The sequence below is a fragment of the Diorhabda sublineata genome, chromosome 1, assembly GCF_026230105.1.
Source record: "Diorhabda sublineata isolate icDioSubl1.1 chromosome 1, icDioSubl1.1, whole genome shotgun sequence".
NCBI classification, from domain to species: Eukaryota; Metazoa; Arthropoda; class Insecta; order Coleoptera; family Chrysomelidae; genus Diorhabda; species Diorhabda sublineata.
In genome coordinates this window covers 27287488-27308986 of record NC_079474.1, presented here as the reverse complement: position 1 = coordinate 27308986, position 21499 = coordinate 27287488, and positions in this window count along the sequence as shown.

Below are 21499 nucleotides of genomic sequence, written 5' to 3'. Positions count from 1 at the left end.
TCATCCAATCAAGTCGCCTAGAGCTTTAATTTCTCTTTACTTATAACTTATATTGCATAATGAATATATTATGGCGAATATTTTCATATATTAATTTCATATATAATTTTTATTCCACTTTGGTTAGTCGATTAACTTTCCCATGAAAATAAATAAGAGACACTCTGATTCCTGAAAGAATGTAAAATTCTGAAGGAATATATTTTTCAAGTCAGCTAATAAAATTCAACAATATCAACAATATTATTGATTTGTGAGCAATGTAATGCATGGATTTTCTTCAATTTCCTGAGAAAATGTGATATTCCTTATGGGCGCTACTGCGTTGTTCCAGATTTTATTTGAGTGAGTTTGAAGGAGTTGAGGCGTCAGCATAAGATTTTCTTTATTCTTGGAAAATAGTTTTCTAGCACCTTGGAGTTCAAGAAATTCAATGAAACAATCGTTGCGAAAAGCAATAGTATTGTTACGTTAAATCGGACTACATTGTTCCGAGTAGAAATGTTTCTCTTCGATATTAGTCCTGTACGTATTGGTACGTTAAGATACATTATTAGATATTCTAGAAATCGGATTAACGGAATTAAAAAATATTTTGTTTTTTAATATAACACCATTTCAACTCTATGTCGTTGATCCAGCAATTTTTTTGAAGCATTCGAAAACGAATTTATTTTTAAGGTCCGCGAAATACGCGTTCGTCTCTTTTAATTTGTTTAATATCGTTTTTCATTTTTTGTGATTAGAGAAAAAAAATCAGAAGGAGATATATCATATGAATATGGTTGCTGAAACAAAAATTGCGGATGAACAGGCAGGTTCGCTATAATGATAAAACAAACTCTTTTTTTTTATATAAAAAACTGAATAATAAAGTTTACACCAGAAGTTCTCAAATTCTTTTTTCCTCGTAAACCACTTTCAAAATAGTTATTATTAGTTTAAGTTGCTACATTCACAATATATTACCAGCTCGCCAAAAAATCAGATGTAACTATAGAAATTCTAGTACACTCCTACTTCAGAGCTTCGCTTGGACCCCCGGGGGTCCACCTGAACCACTTATGGAATCATTGTCTTGGACCTTTGTAAAAACATCGTGGCAATAACTTTTTTATTAAAAAACACTTTTTGCTTTCTTGGTAGCACGTTTATCGAATAAAACTCGATGTTTCAGCTATTTTTTTTTCCTGTGGTATAATTTTGTACCCAGATTTTCATCTACTGTAACATAATGGTAGAAAAACTCAATTGGACTATCCACTAACCAATCATTCGTTTCAATTTCAAGGGCGAGATTTTGATCAGCATTAATCAACCGTGATACCCACCATGTAGATATGTGAATTTTATGTTATTATATTACTTATCTCTCGTATAACTAAAAGGCATGAATTTATTAAGCAATTCTTGAGAAGTGAGATTGAATAAACGGATCTAGACTTTGAGTAAAATCATTTTTCATATCACCACTTTTAAAATTAGAGAACCCATTATTTCAAGAAATGGAGCATGTTCGGAATATTATTTTTCCTCTGTTTGTTCAATAGTTGTATGTGAAAAAGTATTTTTGATTAACACTTCCCCACTTAACCGTCAAGCTGCTAGGTTGTGAGCATGTGTAATCTTTAAGGAAATAAATTGATTAAAGCATTTCGATTAGTAATTATTAATAAAAGTGCCAAAATTATAAATCACAAATAATGGATGAATCGAATTTCTCGTCTCGCTCTGGGCCCTTGTCGACTGCCCCTAGTGTAAATTCACCGCTGTACATACTAATTGATAATTTTATCGATCAAATAATTAGCAAAAAAATGGTTATTTTACAAAAAGTTCTACAGTGATACCACAAAAACCTTAATCCAAAAAATTTATATCTTGGGGTAAACGACATTTCTTTCAATTCTACGAAAAGTAATTCACACTTCAGACCGCAATGGGAGTTTTTCAAGAATAAACGTTGAAATATGAGATGGATATTTTCATTCGCTCTTAGAAAATGTGATTTATTGATTCAGGAAACTTTTCAAATAGTTTTATAAGAAATGTGAGAACTTTACATGGAAAATATTGAATGGGCAAGAACACTAAAGACCAAAGCATTAGCTCTATCAATACAGATTATTTCATTAACATTTTTATCAGCTTAAAAAGCGAATTATAATTCGAGTTTTTCGTAATTTCTCGACGGAGCCAGTTAACTCTTAAACTATATTCACTAAAGACTTTACAATTGTTCTGAATTATGAAATTATTATGAAAAAGTGGATAATTCATTATATACAAGACAAATATTAATAACTGTGTAAATTACAATACAATGTGAAGTTATGCAGTTTACTAAACCCATGCGAAAATAATCAGGAAGCGTTTGCCAGAGTGAAACTATAATTGATCATTCCTATCAAAACAATTTATTCAACGATATCACTAGCTTTTATTGCAATAGAAAAGATTTGATTATTTGGTTTGATACGCAATTCATCACATCACTTCTGTATTTAAAGGTTAATTTTCTTTTCTTAATCATTCCATCTTTCCATTCCTAACAATATGGGTTGAGTAAGAATTGAAATTATCTCCGATATGCAGAGAATGGATTTTGCTAAATATAATATCCAACTTGTAGTTTGCATATTGAAATAATCATAAAATTCAAATTGTCAACTTTATGAAAGAGCTACGATAACAAAAATATTAACAAATTGGTTCGAATTCCATGCCAAATTGTGAAAATTTTTTAAACGTACACTTCACTGCAAAACTAATACATATTTTTTAAATCTGAATTATTGGCCGTAAAAAATTTAACAGTCGTATCAATTTCACGTGCAACTGCAAATTTATGTGTTTGTTCGATTTATAATTTGGTAGAGTCAACGACCAATAGCCTTGTAACGAAGAAAATAAACGTAAGAACCTACTGTTGGAGCACTAGGCGAATTATGATTCTATCAAATAGCACAACGACTCAGGGTGAGTCTAATCACTGAAAAGATTTTGCACGATGCGTTGATTTTATCTTAGCTAGCAGTACATTCAACGCAACATCATCAAACCAATAAGCTACCGTGGATATAGTGTTATGGTATGGATAGGAATTAGCTCGGTGATCCGTACTGAGATGATTGCGGCCACCAACAAGATAACCAACCCTACATGAAAAAGGAGCTGACATAATGTGTGAAAACTACAGAGATTATAAGGAGAAGGAGGAGCAAATGATGGATAAACAAAGTTAAAGTTGACTCCGATTCAATAGACAGAAAAATGGATAACAAAAGGAATATATGAGAACGTAAGAGAGAAGGCTCTAACAGATGGAAAAAAATCGACAAAGTTTATGATAGGATAGGAGAAAACCAGAGAAACAGTCTTATTCCCCTTCTGTTTATACTAGTAATAGGATACGATGATAATAACAATAATAGAGAAAATCCAGAAAAAGGAGAAAATAATTGGCTACAAGAACCTAGAACCGGTTCAAATGAATAGATTATTATATGCAGATGACATAGTAAGCAGATATAAGGAAATGGATCAAGGCAATAGAATACCTGATAGTGGAAGAGAATACAAAAAATGTAAGAGGATAGTAGTAAAGGAGGAAGACTCAATAATAAGATGATGAAAAATAGTTGATGTGACAGAATTTGAATATCTGGCATTGTCGTAGAAGATGGAAAAATAGATATTGAGATAGCGACGGAGTAAGAAAAGCAAATCACATATACTATGATTTGAATGAGCCATAATTCAGGAGAAAATGAGTAGGCAAATATATAAAAATGATAATATGCAGGTGAACAACGAAAAACATAGTAGAATAATAGTAGTAGATATAAAAAAAACTAAGGAAAGTAGCAGTGACAACGAGGACGGACAGAATAAGAAATGAGACAATTATATATAAGCACAGACAAAATTTGTGGTAAACAAAGTAGTTAAAATATGTTACTGGTAAGGACACATAAATACCACAAAGTATAATACGGAAAGTAGTAAAAGCCATAGACATGAAAAGGAAATCTTGGTTAGAACATGTAGGATAGGAAGCAAGAAAGAGGAAAACAATACGACAAATTAAAATGTAGTATCAAAGGATCGAGAAGAAAGAAAAATGGATAAAAGGAGAGTGGTAGAAAAAACCCCAATAATCTGATGCTTTATTATAATTCTCGGTCTTTGCTTTAATTCAATTCCAATCATAAATATATATTTTTCTAGTTTTTTACTTGAAAAATCAGTGTCTGCAACAAGAAAGACTTTTTTTCTGAGGAATTTTAGAAAGTCAGAGCGGATTGATATATCTAGGAATTAGTGAAATGGAGTGAAATCAAATATTCAAATACTTGGAACCAGTGATAAATCAGATACATCGGTCCCAGTCATATTTTACTGTATAAATAACTTTTGAAATATATTTTCACTGTTATCTTAATAAAAACTCTCTAATAAGTGAATTAATTAAGAGAAAGAGAACGATAAAAGGAGTCACATACATTTTACTGTTAAAAACTGACAAAGTAACTTTTCCTCGGTACGTTGTTTTCAAATTTTTTCCCAATAAACAGCATTTATTTCCAACAGTCACCTCGAATAAATTTACGGCCATTAGACTTTAGAAAAATGTCGAAACGGCGGCTGGCACTGTATTTCATGATATCCTGGTTCATTTCCCACATCCAGCAACGAACATTCTCAAATCCATTTCCATCGAGGGCTGTCGTCCTCCGGAAGCATTGTTCGTCGTTTTGATAAATCCGGAAAATCTGGAAACGCTACGAGCAAAGCGAAAAATAAAAACGCCACTGGGTGGCGGTGATAAGTTATTTGTTGTTCCCTCGGTAACAGTTGGTAGTTATTCGATTTTATTTTTTGAAATAGTGTATACGATAAATAAGAAATAGTACAATAATCTCCTAATGACTTAATTCGGAACATGTACAGAATAACTTTGGTCGAAGAAGTTTATTTCTTGAGATGACATGACAAGAAAGTCGACAATTATTCTTTGTGTTCCAAAATATCTACAGGCTTTTCATGTCATGATCAAACGATTTTTTTATATACATTCATTAATGAAATTCTAGATCTTTAATGTTTCTATCATTATATTCAGCAATGGTATCTGTATAGTATGAAGAGCTCTAAGTTTACTTGTATAGCGCTAGAATCAGTTTCTATCATATTGATTCTAATATGCAAGGAAATAAACATGAGAGAATTGCGATCTCAGCTAATAGTTTTGTAGCAGATTTTTGATACAGCTACTAAAATTAATTTACTTTATGTTGAATACCAAACGCTAATACATGTTAAAAAGCAATTACCTAACGTTGGTTTTATTGGATTTTCCTCTGAAAAAGCCCATCGCCGGAAGCTGAGTTTCCATAAAAAGAATATTATAAAGAAAACATGACAGCGAGCGTTATACGAAAACAGAGATGGATTCATAATGGTGCAGTTCGAAATACTTGTCAATTAAGATGAATTGCCTAATCACTTGAAGGACAGGAGTTTAAAATCACAATACGAGATTACTGAATGTTTTGTTGATCATCATATGCGAAGATTTCTAATTTCAAAACATTATTCTTGGGTAGCAACGTCCAGGTATCAATCTTTAAGATATTCTTGATAGTTTTCATTACATTTTCTGTTCAGAAATATATTGGAATGGTCAACTTACTAATGATAATCCAAGTTTTTCTTTTTCCTGATAATATTATGGTGAAAAATAGAACTATACAATATACAATAAATATTCTGAATGCCAAATAAAACAGAGGACTATGTCCAAGCATTCAATTTTTGATGAGAAATTTAAATGATTCATTTCGGATGGCCACATGGATGAATCCATCCGTTGTGAAATACATATGGAAGTGGACATTCAAGTAATCAAATATCTTAATTTTTCATGTGATCCGGCCACTAAGGGTCATTACCATTTTTATTCTACTATAAGGTATATACAGCATTTTCACCGTAACATGCAGTCAATTCTATTATTCTTGCATTGCAATGTTATTTGTATTCGCTCCAAATTTTGTTCACTTTATTAGAAATTCTGTTCTCTTTTCTGTCTGCTCGAAATTATAGGAAGGCAACAAGTCGTCTTCGGAAATCATTGGATAATTCGAGGACGGTTTAGTTTGAGTCTTTATATTAATTCTAGTCGATCTATGAATTACTGCTTAACGTTTTTCAAGTTATTATGTCCACTATTACATTCTATTTGAATCTTTTCTTCGATTAACTGTTGATATAGCTAAGCTATTTCAATTTCTAGTACTGTTCTTCATATATCAGCTAGCTTTTCCCATCGATTGCTATAATTGTAAGGGCATAGATGAGTGTAACGTTCACTCACTATTGATTTTTTGTAGCTCAGAAGATCAGATCAGATTATGTGGTTCGGTTCTGGATTACTTATTTTGTAGATAATTAATGGCATTGCAAACGAGTAATGAAAAGAATGATGATAAACCAAATAAACCATGAACTTGATCAAACTTTGTATGTTGTGTAATTCAAATCTATCAATTAAAGCTGAAGATAAATAATAAGTTGTCAACTATATACTAGATTTTCTTGACCCTTTTATGGCTATCTGGAACACTACGAAAACTGTTCCACCTTTAATATTTGATATCCATGTCGGCAATCGAGAAGCTCTCATCCTTAACCACCTCGGTCGACCATTAAAGAATATTTGCAGCCAATTGGGAAAATAAGCGGAGCAGGTGTTTGGGTTTCCCATAATCTATCAGTATTATATAAACAGAACTCATAGAAGCATTTTTTGATCTCTTAATCACTGTAGACTAAATATGGGTCCTATTTGATAATCCAAAAGACAGTAGCTGTCCCCAAATGAAGCACACAAAGTATTGCATATTCGGGATGATATTCCAAAAAGGCTCTTCTGTTCGTTTGGTAGAGTATATGCAGGGTGGTTCATTTGATGAAATGTTGAAACATAAACAAACTGTTGGGATGGGAGGTACTCACATCATCCATCATACTCGCCTGATACTACATTCTCAGATTTCCATATATTAATTTGCGCACTAGATGGCAAAATGTTGGATGAGTGAAAACCAAAACTTGTTAAAAATTTATTCTTTATAAAAGCGACCGTCCTCCTTTTATACGTCAAGGTAAACTTTGAATTCATATATTTCAATATTAGCTAAGATAACGCTATGATGTTTCAAAAGTTACTTTTTTGTGAATTAATTTTGGTAAAGCGACTACATCCCTGTGCTACGTTATCAAACTTTTTATTTCATCCTACATTTAATGGTTAAACGTGGCTTCTTTTTATGCTTTTTGTTACAATCACTTTTTAGCAGAGATAAGCTAACTTTTGCGGAATGAGAGTTTCTTACACTCGAAGGATTGGAGTATATGGAATCCTGATTACCTTTTGCAATCAGTTCTCTTTTGATTTGTTCAGTTTCTTACCCATCACAAGGTTTCTTAAGTATACACGATAACGAGGTTAGATAATTGATCAAAGATGTGAAATCAACTATTGTGGGCTTAAATATCTCAAAATTTTTTATGAAACTATATAACGTAAGAAAACTTCATTTTGGAAATTTCAAAAGAAAAATTTGGACAACAAAATATTACTAATATTTTTAGTAATACACTAATTGCGCACTTCTGCTAATTTTGCAGCCATAATGAAGATATAGAAATTAACAGTCACTCTTCTATAAAAACAGGTATAAGTACTTCAATTGCTTTAGCAACCATGAAGTTTATGTCAGTGCGAATCAGTCAGAATGAGGAAATTATTGAAATATTATGTTTGTCTTTACTTATCGCTTAACGTGGAAGGTGATTTAGATTTGAGCATACGATATATTTGTTTATATTGCACCAACTCTTTTTACTTAAATGGACATTCCTTTCATTCGTCGACTCGTTTGTCGTTCGGGATTAAATTCTAAATAATTACTGTTTAACTGACTATCAATCTGTGTTGTGTTCTGAATTAGTGCATAGAATTCTTGGGTTCTATGATAATAATTGATTTTCTTATGGTAGAGTAGTAAAAAAATTATATATTGAAATATCCCTCCCACATATTATGCCGTCAAATCTTCAACTTTCACCCCTATTTATTGAATTAATGATTTGCCGCCTATCCGATGCATATGGAATTGTTGGGTCGAATTCACTATACTTTAGGTCTATACTGACATTGGTAAGTATATAAACTTCTTGAATTTAGATTGCACTCTGTATGGAGAAAGTTGCACATCGAATGTCATTCTATTTGAGTGTAGTCCTAATGAATTGGAATTCAATTCGGATCGACGCTGCTTTCTTTCTTTTTTGAGATTCTTCACGTGTAGTTGCATCATGAAACCGAATAAGTCTAAGTATATTACAAATTCCTTTGAATTTTTTACAAATTCATAAAGTCTTCATGTGGCTGAGATCTTGGCCAGAGAATATTTCGACTCAAAGTTTCAATTTAAATTGGTGCTATATTATCCAGGTTCCTCTCGATCCTAGACTCCTGGTAGACATGAATTTCTTAGCGCACTCAGTTTTATTTCAGAAAACTTTCTGAAGTTGAAAAGTTCCATACTTTTGATTTCTCTTCTGGATATGTCAATAAACAAGTTCACTGAAGTTTCGTTAATCATTAGCACTAGAGAGAGTTAGAATATAAAAGCTCTTTTTGCAATTTCTTGTAAATTAACAGAAATACATAATTTTTATTTCTCATTATGTGAAACAGATATTAAACATCAACAATAATTTCTAATAAGAAGCGTGAACTGTAAATAATATTGTTTGTTGGTACCTAAGGCGTACCTTACATAGTCTATTCACCGCAAATACGATAGTTATGATCGCAAAAACATGGAATATCTCATAATAAAGTTCGACACTAGTATTTATTCACATCTTGCTAAGTATATAAGATTCTTCTGATTCTAATTTGTTATTGTATTTCTATTTGTTTATTTCGATATTATGAAATTATGGACACATTTGATAGGTTTCTCTCTAGTAACATAAGCATTTTGTCAAATACGTCAAGCTGACAGTTGAAAAAAATTGAGAGAAATTGGAATTATTGATTGGTATAATCATCAAACGTATATAGAATAATCAGCAAATATTGCTTGTCTGATGCAAAATAAAGACAGCTACTGCAATTTCCGAAACGGTGCTTTAGGCGTCCTTTATTCTAAAATATACTGTATAATATATGATCTCCATCAACGTTATGGTGTGATTGTTTGATGGTAAATTCCACTATTTTCATACAGGAAAATATTTCATCATAAACTTCGGACAATCTTAGAAGAATTAATCGTTGTTAGTTCAATGATTTCAACGATGAAAAAATTTCCTATGTTTGTTATGTTGAACATTATTACCATCTAATGGTGGTAAGTAGACTTAGAACCCGTCATCTAGTTGACTTGCCACCCCTCATCTAGTTAATTCACAACCCATCATCTAGTTGACTTACATCCCGTCGTCAATAGCAATCGATGCATTCTAAATCATTGATACTTACTTCCTTCAAAACAGTGTCAAATGCGATGTTTACAATATAGGGAGGAAAAAAATAATGATTGACCCGAGGCCTCCAAATAGTATTTTACTGAACTACTTCGGTAGCAGTAGTATTTGTGTTGGAAGTGAATTTTATTTGGCTTCTGAAATTAAGCTACTAGCTTTGTTTTTTTCGCAAATGCTTTGATCAAAAAAAAAAACTTTCATTTCAATAGTATTTCATAAATAATCTCTTATATATTTCCATTTTATATTCACAAGAATTCTGCGTGGTAATATGAATAATAATAATAATAGCTTTGGATTGTAAAATTATATAAATGTCTCCAGCTAGAAAGAATTTGTCTTATTCGCCGAAACGATACAAACTCTCTAGAATTTTACTGATTTTATCTTTGAATGAAATAAGAAGCTTAGATTTTTGCTTTTGATTCTCACTGTCCGAGAAGCCTTACAGACTTTTTTCATTTTCCACTTGTCATTTGAAACTGGAGGCTTTTTGATTATATACACTTGCTGGTTCCACGATAATCTTCATTTTTAAAACAGACGCATCACTTAATATTTATAAAAAAGCTCGTGTCTTTCTAATGCTATATTAACAAAGTCTATACATCTTTATATACTCGTTAGAGGCTGAACCGCATGTTTCGAAGTTTTTCAGGGTTTGCTTTTCATTAGTAAAGAATACAAAGGCCAAAGCGAGAGCTGAAACAAAAAGTTGCGATACAAGGCAGAGTTTAGAATTCATTGCAAAATAAGTTAGTTTTAATATTCGCAATAATTCACTTTTATTAAACTTTCATTTTGTATTGCTAACGAGGAGCTGAACGCGTTATTTATGTTCCCATTAAGTTTGGTACTTGGCCTGGCTGCGCCGTAGTAGGAAGTGAAGAGGGACCGAGTGTAAATCTTAAAGTTATGAAGCTAAATAAGTAACAGGGGTTGTTATTAATATCTATTTTATCGGTTTCCGCTTTGGTGGAGCTTTCGTGAAATAATAAAAGAAGGATTAAGATCTATTCGTTTAAGATGGAAAGTTTCTAATTCATATACCTCCTTCTCGATCCCACAATTTGCAGAAACAGATAATTATTTAATGAATATTGAAAAAAGTTTTAAGTTATTTTATGTTGGAGTTACCGACCTCGTACTTGGTCAAGCACAAGACAAGAAAAATGGACTAACCGTTTGAATATTATTTTCACGAAAACCTTTCTATAACTATTTATTTTTTTTTGACATTGACGTTCAAGTAGTTGTTTTTAATTACACTGTCAAAAGTTCCTCTTTATTTCAAATTTAGCCTAAGATATTATGGGCCCAGCACGCTTTTACTGCCAAAATTAAGAAGTGAGTTCGGGATCACAATTGGCACCTTGGATACGTTTCTTGGAATGCAAATAAAAGTCAAAACTGATGGTTACACCAAACGTATCTTAAGGAGGTTCAACATGATAGATTCAAATCCTGTAATGACACCAATTGAAAAATGGAATCGTGACAAGAATGGATCACCATTGGAGAAGATTGTACCCTATATATAAGCTGTTGGAAGCCTGCTCTATCCGACTATTACTACTCGTCCTACCTTCCTAGGGACTGGGAAGCCGTAAAATGGATCTTTAAATTTTTGAAGAGGACTTCACGTTATGGTCTGTTGTACTGTGGAGGTGTAGCCTTGGAGTTACAGTGCTTCTCTGACCTCGATTATGTCAACGATCCTGAGACAAGATCTGGATTTGTTATTACTTATGTTGGAGCTGCTATTCCATGGATGACTCGCAAGCAACCAATCGTGGCATTGAGCACAACTGAAGCTGAATATGTAGCTGCAAGTGAAGGCGCGGGGAAGTGTGTGGCTGAGTAGGCTGCTGAACGAAATAACAAGCCTGTCTCGGTTACCAACATAACTTGTCTACAATATGAGTACTATAAGACTAATCTGGAACCCAGAGTTTCATTGCCGGACTAAGCACATAGAAGTGCGCTTCCATTTCATATGGGAAATAGTCATGAATGAGCAGATCAAGCTGAGAGTGAGCTGAATCTTTAAATACGATAACTTGGTTATCGAAACGCGCATCACATAGTGTAATTGTAAGTGTCAATAGTGTTCAGTAAGATAGCAATGTAAAAAGCAATAGGGGCTATCCTAAATGTGAAGTCTCTGGAGAGCAATGGATCATATGCATAATATTACATTAAAGAGGAAGGAACTCGAAAAATTTCTAACTTACAATATAATCATTGCCAAAAGTTCTACAACTTTATCAGATCTGAATTTGAGACATTTTTTCTAAGAGACGGGGAAGATGACTTCCTTAACTTCACAAGCCCGTATTGTATACGGGTCAAAGACACAACTGAGAACAGAGGCAGCTTTTTTGCAGCAACGGTTCGAGAAATCTAAAACCTGTGCTAAACACATAATCAACCAGAAGCATATGAACCTTGAGTTACCTGTGATGATGATTATCACTCCTAAAGTGGTATAAAACTGTATAAGTAGCTTCAAAAGCCGTCGACGAATGACTATATAGAGTTTTGGTGGGTTCCTGGGAAATGAAAGGGTGGTCGAGTTAGCAAAAGCGCTGTCAAAAGTATGCTACCGGTCTCTCTAATTCCCATATTCTAGTCTAATGGACAGCAGAACTGAAGACTGCTTTCAAAACAGGTGCCTGAAAACCATCAACATGAAACACATCAAAACTCTTCTCATCTAAAGCAATAAAAGATAGTCTCAACTTTAGAAAGAAATTGGCTAAGACAAGTAATCGGGTTGATTTCTGGACACTGGTATACCGCAAAAGCGCCTCAAGACGCAAGATGGTCAATATCTAAGATGCAAAGTGGAGAAGAAACTCAAATGCACGTATTTTTAACTGTGCTCTACTCCGGGGTGTTCGAGACGACATAATAGGAAGGAGCGCGGAAAACATATCGAAATCAATCGGATAGATACATGTCGGCTTCTTCGCTTTGCACATGAAGTAGACCTTCACAATGGCTGAATCGCTCTGCATCGGGCTTAATCAAAGTCTAATCGTAATGTACAATGTGATAAAGTTTGAAATTTTGAGAAGGGTTGTAGCATATGAAAAAATAGTTAAATTTGAATGAACATAATACTACCATAGAGCGTAGGTATTTTGAAATTTATTTCCCGTATATATCAACACTTTATGGTATTATTATGTTCATCTACTATTGTTTAACACATCAACCATCGATTCACTTAAGTCAATAACGGACCTATCAATTCGATGTTTTTGAACTAATATTGTCGTTGTGGATAATTATCCTGCGATTGATTTCTTTGATTTTTTCGAACACTTTCGGCAAGCAAATGCTGGTGTATCATTCAAAATTGATTGCCCTACGTTACTCCAACGAAACGGTGACGATATGTCCAATTATTTCTAAAAAGCAGGCGACCGTTTGCTTCACAGCGTGCTCGTGTGCGAACAACTTCTATTGAATTTGGTTGGGTCTATTGTTTTTAGTTTCAGGTTCGCATGCATATTTGTCACAGCTAAATACTCATGCAATATTTTGATTGTTTGCGAGTGGAACTAATGCCTTAGTATGCCTCAATCTCACGCTATTAAACATGATGATCTTGAAATATCAGTTTTCGCTCAGTGCCGATGATTTCTGATTATCTGGCATAATAGCCGATTATGAACGACCTTCATTAAATTCATCATAATTCATATAAAATCTGTAAACAACTCAAATAGCACTCGTATGACAACACGTTCTTAGTAAATTCATCATAAATAATGGCAAACTTAAGATGGCTCTTTATTTCTTCAAATTAAATTGCTAGTCAGATTCGGGCAAATAGAAGGTGTCGACCAATGTTTTCTCATTCATTTAAGGGGTTCGAATTTCAGAGAGTCGTAAACAAATCCATGTATTCGATGGCGTAAGATAATTGAAAAAAATAGTATATTGTGCAACAAGTGGGAAAAGATCAACTTATCTCATGTGTGTGGAAGTTTGTGGCACGAGCCCGAAGGGCGACTGTCGCAAACATGTCCATGTCCCACATGCTGTATACTATACGTTTTCTGCAACTGCACAAATTGAAACAATAAAATTAATGGAACTTACTCCTTCTTCCACAGTACTGGATTGCCATCCTCCATGGCGCTCCTGCATTTACTAAAATTGTTGTCGAAGAACATCTGAAGCAATGGAAGTTTTCCAATCTTCAAAATATTGCGATTATGTCTATCTAGCACATTTTCCGTGTTGAAAATTTAAAAAGAAACTTTTTTTGGCAAATCAATCGGTTGAAGAGCAGCATATTTTTTATATATCTCATAAAATTCTCCCGTTACAGTGAACGTTCTGGCCTTTTTTGTTTTCGTGTTATCTAATTTGACAAGTAAAGCTGAATATAAATTTCCTAAATTATCTAAATATTATAATTTTACAAAAAAATTCTTGCCATCCGAGAGTTTTGAACTCGGAACTACTGAGTTCCAAGCGAACACACTATCATTAACTGCACCATTGACCATTGATTTAAATTTAATTTTTATCTACTGAAAAACCCACTAATTAGAAAAATTTTGTTAATTCAAGGAAAAAATAAAATTAAATTCTAAGAATAGTTTCTTCTTTCGTTTAAAAATCTCTGCAATTGGTCTGCTGTCAATATGTTTGATTTTTTGGGGACGTAATTGTAAGACTTTCTTTTCAAAAATGAACGAAATTTCTGATACATGAATATATCAATGTTATTTTTTATACTGATAGTACTTCGCAACATTGAATATGGTGACCAAAGTGTAGACGCCTTTAAAGTTTTAGACAACTATTTAAAATATACCAAAAATACAGTTTCCAAAAAAGATCTTTTTTTTGTATTTCCAGTCAATTCCATAACTTTCTCACATGATAATTCATTTTTTTTTCTTAAAATTTCCGGCAACAAATCTAAAGTTACTTTTGCTGCTTTTTTCGATATCTTTGGCGGAATATTATCACAATCGTCACTACTGTCAGTATCCATATTATTTATCATAAATTGGTATAATTATGTCCTACTAAAATAATATTTAATGGAAATTGCGACTTTTTGAAACCACTAATGAAAACTACCTTAATAATTTGAAAAACTTCTATGATCTCACAGTTGTACAAACTGTTTAAAGTTGACAATAGCCAACTAAGTTTTCGTCGATTTTTGTTGATTCTCACAGTATGAGCAATATCTGCTTTTAAAATTAAGTTAGCTATGAGAAATACGTCACTTTTCATAGCAGTCAAAAATATTTTTAATGGTGGTCGACTCAGGGTAGCGAATAAATAGAGTTTGTCAACACTTAACATTTCTATTCTACTCATCAAAAACTTTCGTTTGAAATAAATTTTCTTGATGTATTTCATAAATTACAATTACACCTAAAATAGAAACCGGAAGTGAAGTCATAATTTCGCATGCGGGAGTCAAGCAACTTAAGGGATCTAGACCTCTAGACTTACGGCTTTATTGTTCATAACCCAAAAATGATTCATGTGTCTGATCCATAGGACTTTTATACAGTCCTGCTCTCGGACTATTATATAGATCATTCTTAGACATTGATGATGCCATTTTTTTCATTTCTCGCTGCAATTTAAATAAAATAAGGTTTTTATTTTGATATAAACAAACAAAACATAAGTAGTTGGGACTATGTGACGGGTCCAAGGTAGAGAAAATAATTTTTGCAGCTATCAATAAAAACACATTATTATTTATAAACCAATTTTATTATACATTTATTAAGATTTAACTTATACAATATATACATTTAAAAACATAATATTATTATAACATGATGCTATAAAAATGTCTAACAATTTTTATGGCGTTTTACTAGACGGTTCCAATTTTTTCTATCAAATATCGGGAGTGTGTTTCAAAAATTGAAAATTTATAAAAAAAGTTACGCATCCATTTTCAGTGATCATTTGAAATTATTTCAATTCAATATTATGGAACAAATAATTTCATAAAGAACATTTTCATTACAATTTGATATTAGTAACGGAAGAAAGTGTTTTTTGGTTCATATACGAGTAGGTTTGTTCGAACAGACTGTTTGTAACTACTGGATCATGCGCGATACGAAAATTTCGTTCTACAGTATCAAGTTCATGTAATGAACAAAAATTTCCACGTTCCAGAATAAAATTGAACGATCAGAAATGTTTTGAATACATTTTGGATATGGATCTGCGCATGTCAATACGTAAGTTTTTGAGAAAACCGAACTTAGGAAAACACTGTGCGGCCTTTTAAATGTTAAATAATAAATTTGGGTCAGCTATTTGCGCTCGACCTTTTTTGGACCTCCTGTGTACCTGTTTATTACTGTTGCAGTGAAAAACACTTGCCAAAATCGTAAATTTAACAAAAAATTAAAATAATACAATTAAGCTTTGTAATATTCTCAAAGAGCTTTGATTTTCGTCATTAAAAACGCCGTATTTTTAAACAGCACTGTTGTAATAATTTGAAATTGTTGATAAAAAAATTGTTTCTTACTGCAACAGTAATAAAAAGCAGGTACACAGTGGCTCCCAAAAGGGTCGAAAGTCGAGGGCGCTCGGGATTCACCAGAGCAGGTAGCTGACCCAAATTTAACATTTAACATTTAAAAAGCTGCACAGTGTTTTCCTAAGTTCAATTTCCTCAAAAACTTACGATATGCATTGACATGCGCATATCCATATACAATATTTATTCAAAATATTTTTGATCGTTTCGAGCTACTACTGAATAAGTTCAATTTTTTTCGGTTTCCTCAAAATCTTACGGTATTTTAGATCGTATATCGTCTGTGAAATATTTTTAAGATGGAGATAGAGCATTTAGTTGGTAGTGGAGATGAAAGCCAACTGTGTCAAAGGTGATGTTCCTACATGTTCGTAATAGATTATAGTCAAGTCATCCGTAGTACATCAACGTTCGAAATATGATCTGAGCTTACTGCTGGAACAAACCTATTAATTAAAAATTATTAAATTTTTAACTATTTCTTATCAGAACCAAACATTTGCATCCCTATGAAAATGGCCATGGATGTACATAGTTTTTTAATATAAATACAGTTACACGTCACACATCATTTATATGGTCTGATCGTCGGAACAGTTTAATAATGAATGTAGGAAGCTTAAAAATTGTGGGGTTATATATTTCGTTTTTTCCGTGATTATTTGTAAGGACGGGCAACTGTACTTACATTACAAACTATGTACATTTTACGTACTTCAGTTCTGGTTGAATCACATGAGAATATTAGTCAATTCTAATGGAGAAATATATATTATGTAGCTGAGTACTGCAAAATATATGAAATCCTCGAAATGGAAATAATAATAAGCGACGACGACAGTTTTGATGTAGTTTTGGTAGACAATAGTAGTTTAAGAAGGCATAAGCTAAAGGGAAAAGTATTATAATACTACTCAATGTAAGGAAGACTGCGTCGTACCTATCTAATATAGATGTATGTTAAAAATTCTATGATGCTGATTATTCCAAGGATATGACAGAAGATTTGTTTTTAAATTACCTTAAGAGAATCGCTTTCTCCTAATAGTGCAATCAATCTTCGGACAACGAATAGTATCACATGCGGCGACTCCATATTAACTACTAATATAAAAAAATGTCATGAAGTACATAAATGGCTCAGATCAGGTCTGGTCATATATTTACATACACTCTTGTAGGTAGTAGCTCATTTTTGCTAAAGGTTTTTTTCGATTCATCATCATTCATCATTCACAATATTTACTATGACAATGATGTAAGTTATAACTAGTATGCTAGAGTTAATGATACAAACGCGCTTCGCCCTGGAGCTATACATAATTTTTATAAACCGCGGAATCCGTGTGATGTTATTTATTTGTTTTGTTTCTATAATTTCTAAAACTTTTGAGAATTTTTTTGGGATATATAAGGATTTTGTGCAGCGCAGTAGTTAATGTACAACAAATAGTCGTAGTGAACACACCGAAATAGAAAGTAATCGAGAATTTAAATAAATTATTCAAGTTATTTATATAGTGATTGTGATTAGTGAATTATTATCAGTTTAGTGTTTAAATTAATGAATGAAGAAAGTAATTTATAGGTATTTATGGTGCGCACTTGCGTTTTGGAGGGAAGCGCAGACTTAAGCGAATTCTTGGCTAAAACCGAGTTACTAAAACCACGAATCTGATTCTGGAAGTTATTCAGCTCGATCTAGAGAATTATTGGAAGTTTTCCTGCAACAACACGTGTTTGAAAGTTTGGAAGTAGTTTATATAACGCGTCTCAGAAGGATTTTTGTTGTTTCTACCAGCTGGTTCCAGGAAGCCGTATCGTTAAGCAAATAAGAGCTAAGAAGTGTTACTGGTGAGCTCATTGTACACTGTCCGGTGAATTACCATTTGAAGAAAATAAGAGAAACTCTTGTCGTCGCTGCAAGAAACCAAAGAAAGCAGCTGAAAACCTCCTTTGTCTTTGAGGCTGTATATGAACAAAAGCTACGGTACTTGTATCCAAGCTTCTTAACACCAGAAGATATAAGTCACCAAATAAATAGCTCACTTCGTAAGGTTTTGCTACCTGAATGATAGGTGATCGACGACGTGTTTAGTGTCGTGGCTTGCCAGCGTAGTGTAAGAGAGCCCCTAGTGATGTAGTTTCACGTCATAGCTGATCTAATCTCATCTAAGCAACATCAAATATATATTTAATCACAATTAAGGAAAAGTGGTAACTCATGACTTCATTGGTCTAGTTTTTATCCGAATTAAGATTTTACACAATTACTTCGTTAGTTATTATCCTCAACCTTGTCAAAATAGATCATGATTGACTAGTATTACTTGATTCCATAACAATATTCCTCTTTCTGTATTATAAAAATTACTATATCTAATCTAATGAAATTTGATCAAAATTTTATTGAAAACTAAACTTCAAAAAAATTTCTTGTCCCAGCTTTCCAATTTGAACTTATAGATCACTCTTTATATAGAACGCTAAATCGAAATACGTTTAAAAAATATTGAGGTTCTAATTCGTTTCTCCCTAAATATATTTTGTCAATTTCAAAACTTTTTATCAGTATCTCAATCGAAAGAAATTGATGAATTCCTGCACGAAACAGAAAAAGTCACAAAAACAATTTTTTCATGTAGTCTGGTCTATTTTTCTGTCAATGTCTCCTTTCATTACACCAGAGCGTCTCTAATTGACGCGACGTGTGATGAAAAAGTTTTTTGCCCCGAATAGTAGTTTCTACTGCCCTTTCTTATGAACTTTGATATGATTATCGACTGTTTTTATCGCATGGTTTTTTATAAGGAACAAAAAATATATAACTTTAAGAACCAATAATCAAGTTTTTCGCCTTATGCGGCTTTGGTTTTTATTATAACAACTGAAAACTTGCTATTTTGCACTAATAATTACATTCGCTACAAGTTTTCTCAAGAAATATGGTTGGAATCGCATTTGAATTTGTTTTGAATTCAAATTATAAATCTAAATACAGAATATGCTATTTTTTCACTTCTTATTTTAACGAGTATTTTTTATCAATGCAATCTTCAATTTCCATTACTACAATAACACACGACAAATGTATATATTCAATATCGTTAACATTTTTTTCAACTGAAAAATATTTACGCAATCTTTCAAGCAGTTAACTAATACCTCGACGATTTTTTATTTATGTTAGTGTTGACGCAGTAACAACAATTTTATCAATATATGAAGACCGTTTTTTCTTTCAACCTTCGATAGGCTATAAATAAAAGACAAGTTCATATTAAACCATAATTTGATTACCAAAAGATTGGTACACTTACGGTTACTTTTCGTTATAATTACCGAATAGATTGAGACTTTTGTCATATCTGTGGACAACCCTCTTCAAAGAAAGTTGCCGCAAATATAACCTCACCGTTTAGTAACAATAGAAGAAAAAACAGACCTTGAAACTTTTGGAAATCCCGTAGACAAAGCAGTAATGGGGAATGTGCAGTTTTCTTTAACCATTCTGTCAACTCGTTGAACCAGGTCATATGAAAGGAGAGATTTGTGTGCTTGGCCCTCTTCATCATGCACATCGTTACGGCCATCTTTAAACTTTTGAAACCATTCACGTACAACACCGTCATAAAGTTTTCCCCATACACCCGACTCATTCTCTGATGGATTCGTGCAGCACTATGACCTTAAACCTGTAGAAAACACTTCGCGATTCACACTTGGCGGGAACATCATTAATGGCGAACATGTTTATGTGGCTGTGGCACATTGGCGACTGACGCCTGAATGTCAACAATGGTGGAGTGTGTAGTGCGAGAGCTTCGCAGTAGCCTACAGCTGAAATCCGCTTTCTTCTGTCCGAGTAGCGGCTGCACGAAGCGATCGGCGGTTTTTCTCTCAAACTGAAATATCTTTTACCACGTTTATAATCTACTAGCTTTTCGAGGGTAACTGACACGGTTTCACTTTAGTTTGACCATCAGATCAGTAGTATATAAATTCTAAATATGTATGGAGAGAGGAGAATGATTGCTGAGTTGCAGCACCAATAAAAACATATTACTACATATTATAAAATTGAGATTTCAACTGAGTTTGGTCGCAATAAACTCAAAAATTTCAGAACGGATTTCCTCTAGCGTTCAGTAACATTTAGATTGATTTATCAACATTGTTATCTCATCCTTCCAAAATATAACAACACGATACATGGAGGAATAATGCTCTCTTTTATAGATCTACATAAGTCCGGGATGGCATAAATGTATTCCTTCACGTTAGCTTTTTATACCCATTCTAATAAATATTACAAATAAGAGGAATGCAATTACCGATAAATTGAGATGAGAATATGCAGATTGCTTCATCAGTTTTAGAATGTGGAAATGTAACATTACTGTTGAACTCATTTAGACAACAATGTAAAAGTTGTTTGTTCTCTTCACCGAGACATTTTGGAGTTCCGTGAAAACTAAATATTCAGAGGACGAGTTAGTAAGCGGTCATGCGTTGTAACGGGGTTGCTCTTACCGCAAAAATAGAACGAAATACATTAATTTGACTAACTTACTTCCTAATCCACTCGACTATAGTTTCGATGTTCATACATGTTCATTAATTAAAGTACTTGGTACTTGAGTAAATTCCGAGATTAGTGCGTTAAGAGTGGAATCAATTAATTTCTTATCACTAACATTCGATTCAAAAGTTTGAAACAATTTATATTGAAAGTTATTGAAGTATTTGTGAATTGGAAACCCCGAAATTATTTAGGTAGGATTTGGTTTACCACGATATTATCTCCCAACATATCACTGGTTGTAAGAGCATTCACGCAACTGAAACTTGTTTGAAATTTAACCAAGTATGAACAACGAACAATAATGTGTGTAATTCCATTATTAATAATCACGGAATTGCTAGATTCCGTAACAATTAACTACTTGGCGATAGCGTCTTCATTGTTTGTTGGCAGAGTTAGTATTACAGAAGAAGACGAACATGAGATTATCTAATAGTGGATATTAGTACACAATAATTTATTTGAGGAGAAAATAATTCAACGTAGTATTCAATAATTGTATAATGGTAAAATAATTGAGAAAAAAAATGGAAGAATTTGAAGCAAAAGATCTTATAAAATGAGAAATGTGACATAATTAATATCGGTATATTATAGTCCAATATTCGAGAACAAATTTTTTAATTGAAATACCAAGGGTATGATCAATACAAATAAAAAAGGAAATTGAATAAAAATGCATATGAACGTTATTATAAGAGTGAAATAAGAAATTGATTAAGACTGAGAAATTGGGAGACAATCCATTATTACTGTGACCATGACTTAGACCCATGTCACAATAGACAGATAAT